Source organism: Glycine max, chromosome 1, assembly GCF_000004515.6.
Source record: "Glycine max cultivar Williams 82 chromosome 1, Glycine_max_v4.0, whole genome shotgun sequence".
NCBI classification, from domain to species: domain Eukaryota; kingdom Viridiplantae; phylum Streptophyta; class Magnoliopsida; order Fabales; family Fabaceae; genus Glycine; species Glycine max.
The window spans coordinates 30024704-30031352 of NC_016088.4; the positions used below are offsets into that span (position 1 = coordinate 30024704).

At 34.1% G+C, this 6649-nt stretch overlaps 1 long non-coding RNA gene across 2 annotated transcripts; it reads right to left on the reverse strand.

The window, feature by feature from the left end:
* Nucleotides 1-206: 206 nt before the first annotated feature.
* Nucleotides 207-1235, reverse strand: LOC121174907 (uncharacterized). Of its 2 annotated transcripts, none has more exons than XR_005891602.1 (2): nt 825-1235; nt 207-701 (listed from the first exon to the last, which is right to left on the reverse strand). It is a non-coding gene; the product is annotated as an uncharacterized lncRNA (long non-coding RNA). The 2 variants fall into 2 exon arrangements; XR_005891603.1 differs by having other exon boundaries at nt 207-731.
* Between the last annotated feature and the right edge of the window lie 5414 nt (nt 1236-6649).

Here is a 6649-nt window from a genome sequence, read left to right on the forward strand (position 1 = left end):
GGGAGTTGTGGCTTTTTGATTGGTCAAGTGCTAGTTATGTACAGTAGACAGAAGAGATCTGGTTTCTGCTCTCCGTCAATATTAAGTTGACTTTCAAATTCAAATAGCTGACTTTCAAATTCAAATAGTTGACTTCTATATCTTCCAACAGTGACATAGTAAGCTATCTTCTTAATGAAAACAACCAACTCATAAAGCAGCCAATATGCAATACTACTCCTTGTTTCTTATTCCCTTGTTTAGCAATTCTATGAACCTACATGACAATTGAGGCATAAAAAAGGCAACAATTTTACATCCTTTACCCTTTCTGAATATTTTCTGATTAAAAAATGGAACACAATCCAATTCAAACAAGGTACAAAGGAGGAAGGCAGGACCTAAAACAGTTATAACTTGAATGAAGATTGGAGCGCCTCTGTTATTGGGTTACTGTACTAAGAGTTATGGAATTGGACAGCTATACGATGATGAATGCTCAAGTTCCCAAATGGCTAATGATTTCAGGATCCAGTAATATCTCCTGTACTTGGGAACAGAGAGAAGAGCGAGATCTACATATTTTCAGACACAAAGGGAAACTCCACTGCATCCAAGCAAGGAAACCGAAGACAGCTACCCTCCTACTGCCTTAAATTTTCAATAACTCAACCCCCATCCCCTTGATCCTTTCTTGATAATTTTATTGGACATCAAAGCAGCTTCATTTTGAAAGTCAGGTGTTAGATTACCTAAGTTCAGGTGCTAACAGTTTAAGGTCATAGGGTAACCACAAAATAGTAGTACTTAAGTTAAAAAAAAGGCAGAAAATTGTAATGATTTACCTTCTGATGGAGCCAGGAACCTTTCCCACAAAGGACTTAAATTTGTCCCCACAAAAGTCCTGGAAGAAAGATTAACCAATAATTAATAAATAGAGGAAGTAGAACTGATAAGCAAAATACAAGGAGAGAATAGCAATAAGATTCAACTAAGCTTAAAGGCAGCATGGCAGAGATATCCTCCATTGGTTTCAGAAAAACACCGAAAATAACTGTACAGTATATATGACATTTGCTGCAAATAACATCTGACATTTGTATGTCAGCTGATATATTATACAAATTGTTTAATACATCAATCATGCACATGTTTTTAAGCCAAAGGCTACCTTCTGTTGAAATTTAATATGGAAATACAAAAGTTTCCCACTAATTTACCAAATATGACTTTTAACTATTTACTACCTATCAAAGATAGATGTATATTAGAAGTCATGAAAAAGAACAATGAAAAAGATACATATTAAGATCATTGAAGTATCCACGTGAAAAATGAAATTATAAATTATCATTCAAGATTATATTCTCATTAGCATCCTATCCATATCACTAACCATGCTATATAAAAAAAATGTAACATTTAAAACAAGGGCACTGACACGAGACCTATAGGAAGAGGAGTCTGCAAGTGTGAAAAAAAGGAAAAGTTTGAATCGATAAAACGTAGTGACACTGGCTAAGAATAGGAAAGAGGAAACCTTATAGTCACGAGGAAGTGAGCATTACGGTGACGGGGCATGGTGTGGGGAGTGCTATGGTGATTTTGAGCGCTTGCACTACTAAAACAATTAGAATGCAAAAAGTAGTGTACTCTTACATAATCTTGAGGCATCCATTTTACTATTTTTTTTGTTACTGATTTACGGTCATCATACTTGCACAATGGTGCTTATGTACTTATTTTTCACATTATCTCATAAATCATTGAATAACACTCTTGGGGTCTACTAAAGAATCCACATTTTTTATAATAAAAGAGGAATTTGACTATTATTAGAGTAGTACCGAAAGAAGACACAAACAAAGTATTTTCTGTACATAAGCAAAAAACATGAAGGGTGCGTAGATATACTACTACTATAGAAAAGTACTTTTTTTTAACACGCGCACATTGTAATATGTCATTCTGTTATATACCTCACTTTGGGACGTATTAGCTACTTTCTAGACTTTTGTGAAGTCTATAGTTGTATACCTCTCAGAGCAAAACTACTTTCCATTACCATCAAGCGCTTGTTTCTTTACAAATTACATAACTAAACTTGCCCCTCTTTATATTCATTAGTATTTTCAAATTTCATCGTTTCATCTTTTGACTTTTAATGCTTCTTTTTCCTGTTAATAACATTGCTTGTTACATGTTTTTTTAGTTAAGGGCAGTAGATTGATTAATAAGTTAAATAGCTGAATAGTTACTAAAAAGTTGTATAGATAGAACATGTATCTTTGGGCTCATTTTAACTAATTACATTTGGTTGATTTTTTTCTTCTCATTTATTATTGTCTTTTTTGACTTAATCGTGTCTGTTAACAGTTGTGGTGTGAAGTATTAATGAGGATGGGATTTGAGGCTTCTTTACACGGTTTGGTTTTGTATTTTGCAGACAAATTCATTACCAAGGCAAGGATCAAACACAGGTCTTTCACTCCAGCTACCAAACAATGCACCTGCCTGGCAAGGTCCTAACATAGGACTTGCAATTCAGCCCTCAATCTGGTGTACAAAAAACTTGTAATACATTTTTGTTTCTAGGGCGTATTTCAATCTGTTTGTAAGATTTTTAAGATACTCATATCTGTCATACACAAATTCTGGTGTAGTTGTTTGAGTATATAATGAAAGTGTTATCAAGTTTCATCTATTACATATTTGTATTAATGGAGGGAAGAAGAGAATTAGATTTAATGTACAGGATAGGATAGGATAGGATAGAAGTATATGTAGAAGTTCTTTTTGGTTTTACTATATCAAATTAGATGCTTTTTGTGAATTGTGATGAATGTTGTCATGACTTAAGGCTTAAGCAAAGTAGGATTGGTCAATAACAGTAGTTCATTATGTGGAAAAACTGATGCAATCCTACCCCCCAAGGGTATTGGATAGAAGACTCAAAGATGCCCTAGGGTTTTCATGAACCTTAGGGTAGATTTTTGAGTCCTTGGGTCAAGGTTGGATCCACTCTTCTTTGTAAATATTAGAATAGGTTTTTCCTTCTTTTGGGCCTTGTATTTTGGCCATTCTAGTAGTATAGGATTTTAGCCTTGTATTTCAGGGCATTTTGAGTAGTCATTGTAGTAGGGACTTTTTATTTTGTATTTTCATGTATTTTTGGAATGAGGGTGAGCTTAGCTATTATAGGGGGTGTGTAGCTAAGCTCTAGTTTCTCATCTCAAGGAGGTGAGCTTAGCTATTAGAGAGGTGTGTGTAGCTAAGCTCTAGCTTCTTTATGAATCTTTTTAAGGAAGCTTCTCAAGGAGGTGAGCTTAGTTATGAAAGGGGTGTGTGTAGCTAAGCTCTAGCTTCTCAAGGAAGTTTTCTCAAAGAAGCTTCTCAAGGAAGTTTTCTCAAGAAAGCTTCTCAAGGAAGCTACCTAGTCTATAAATAGAAGCATGTGTAACACTTGTTGTAACTTTGATGATTGAGAGTCTTGTGAGACACAATTCAAAGTTCAACTTCTCTCCCTTTTTCTTCCTTCAATTTTGTGCTCCCCCCTCTCTCTTTCTCTCCCTCTTTCTTTTTCTCCATTGAAGCATCCTCTCCAAGTTTCTTATCCAAGGCTCATCTTGGTGGTGAAGCTCCTTCTTCCATGGCTTATTCCCTAGTGGATGGAACCTCCTCTCACCTCTTCTCCTTTGTCTTCCACTGCATCTCCATGGTAGAAAATCACCATTAAAGGACCTCATTGAAGCTCAAAGATCCAGCCTCCATAGAAGCCCTACAAGCAAGCTTCTATCAAAAACCCCGAGGCTTAATTACCACATTAAGATCCTATTTTGCTCAATGTAAGATTCACAACATTGCTACTCCCTTTAAGAAACATGTCTGTAGTGGCTTCACTCTATTTCCCCTTACATTGGCAGACTCTCAAATAATAATTCAATACATTGCATCTTGCTCTAGCCTATAATTAGGTATTTCAGCAGCTAAACTCTGAATTACCACCCATGGTGCCTTCACTATGGTTCCCCTTACATTGGCGGGTTGACACACCAATGTATGCAGTAGGTTGCATATCATAACAGCAGACCAATAAGTTGATTCTCATTCATTCTCTATTGTCATCATACTATCAATTTGGATCTGCAAAAAATGTCTACCCAAATACACAAAACCTTAGACAATTACAAGCTTCCAACAGGCACACAACCTAACAAGGTTTCACAGTTATACAACAGGCACATCTTCTGGCTAGCCAAATCAATTATTCTAACAAATACACACCAAACAAACAAAAAAATAAACCCATCTTGCAGAAATTCACATTACTAACTAAACCCTAAAATTTTAAGAAATTAAAAGAAGTTAATTCAGTAAAAATAAAGATAATATTGTTACCTCTACAGTTCTTCGAAAAATTATATGCTTTCTGGGTCACCAAATTAACCTTCCCAGCAATGTAGCTATAACACTAAAAGACTGGAAGCTCACAATGCAAGTCTTCTGCTTTATGCCACATGCAAATTAACCCCGTCAAATTCGGAAGAGTGGAAGCTCAAAATTATATGAGGGAAAAGAAGCAATTACCGTACATCAATGAATCAAAACGGCGCGTCAATGCGCACGGGAGGCAACGGGGGCGGTGTTAGGGCAACACGACGGCATGGCAGGGGAGTGCGACTTATGGAGGCGGTGCTAGCTTGCAAGGTAGGGTTAATGCACAGAAGAGACTAGCTACGACTGAATATGAATTGCGATTCCATGCACACCCCGTGCACGTGACTATTAAGTGCCTGAACAATGACGGTCCTTTGGCAAAACCACCTTTGAACTTGACCAACCAATTTACGAAATTGCCATTATATGCACGACTCGTGCACTTGACTGTATGAAATGCGCATTCAACGATGGTCCTCTAGATGAACTGCCTTCGAATATAACAACCAATTTACCAAATTGCCATTCCGTATTTACCTATAAAGACGGTCTGCCATAAACATCGTCGTCATCTTCGCAATAATTACAGGACTTCCACCGCTAACCAATCTACATCGGGTCAATAGAACCGTAGTAGATTGAACGTCGTTAAAAATGGTTTTTTTAGTAGTGATGTTAATGTATGTCAACTAAACTTGGATTTTAATTTATACTATTTTTCATAAATAAATCATTATTAAAATTTTCAGTTATACTTTTAAAGAAATACCAAACTTAAATTCGTGGATGAGAGAAATATACACAGGTTAATAATTTTAGCTTAGATAAGTGAAGAAAATAATACAGTGACATGGGTTTTCATGGGCCAATAGCACAGTTCCTAAAGGGTGCATCTTGGGTCAATATCAATAAACTATTGGATAATTCTATTCTCATCCTTCCTTTTTACTTGTTTTCTTTCTCTTCACATCTTATATGTTTGAAATTAATTTCCAAAATTATTTTATATGCTTCTCAAACTAATTTTCAAAATATAAAAAAATAAAAAGTGAAAAAAGTGCAAATGGAATTACCCTTAACTGTTTGGCGTAAGGTGCCTCACTTTAATCAATTGGATATCATACATCCACATGACCACTAAAATGGAGGGTTCCAACTGATTAGGTAGGCCGATTTATCAGTTGTTTTAACTGGGTAGGGCTTGGACAAAAAACATAGGCACTTGTTATTTACACCCCAATCCCCCTTTTTACATCCTAATTATCCATTATACTCTTTTTACTTAAAGGAGTACACCTTCAAGAACCCATTTTCCTTTCCCAAAGTGTCTTTCTAGAATATCATATATCTATTTCAGAACTATATATCATAGTCTCAAAAATACATTTTTTTGGGATATGTATATGTTATTCTAGAAAGAAATTTTCAATAATAATAAATTTAAGATCGTTAAAGTTATAAATACTTATCTAACACTTCCATATTTGTTAGTCTTATTTTCATCTTATCATTAGTGCTTTTTAAAGTCTATCTAAAATCTTATTTTCATTCTACCTTTATTATTCTTTAAACCCTAATTTTAAACCCCATGCTCACCTCTTGGTATGGAAAAAAATACAATTTTGACTATGTTATACCAAAAGTTATACCAAACTTCATCAAAAGTGCTGAAATCTTTTGAGATGGAGTGTCACATCCATTAAGAAGCTCTATCTTACTGATGGTCGATTAAGTTTAACTTTAAAATTTAAATTATAGTATGTTTCTTATATTCTTGTCATCATGTTTTTAAATTAAATAATATTTTAATTAGAATATATATTTAAAATATGTATATTCTTTATACTGCAATCCAATAAGAAGAAGTTGTTATATGATTGGAAGTGATTAAATTTTGTAATAATTATTATAAGAGTTATATTTAAATGCTTTCTAATATATATATATATATATATGTTGATTCACAATGTAAATTTTTGGCTAATAGCTAGTATATTAAAATTAAATTATATGAAGTAATTATATAACACATGAGGCACTTTTTTTAAAAAAATACGATTTGTTCTTGATATCTTTTTGATAATTTATTTATTTATCTACCTTTTATGAATCATTGAATTGGAATAAAATATGTGAATGGTGAACCAAAAGGTAGATGTGGTGGACGAAGAAAACTACATGTACTAATACACACAAGCTGAAGACAATGTATTATTAGACTCATTGGAAAAAG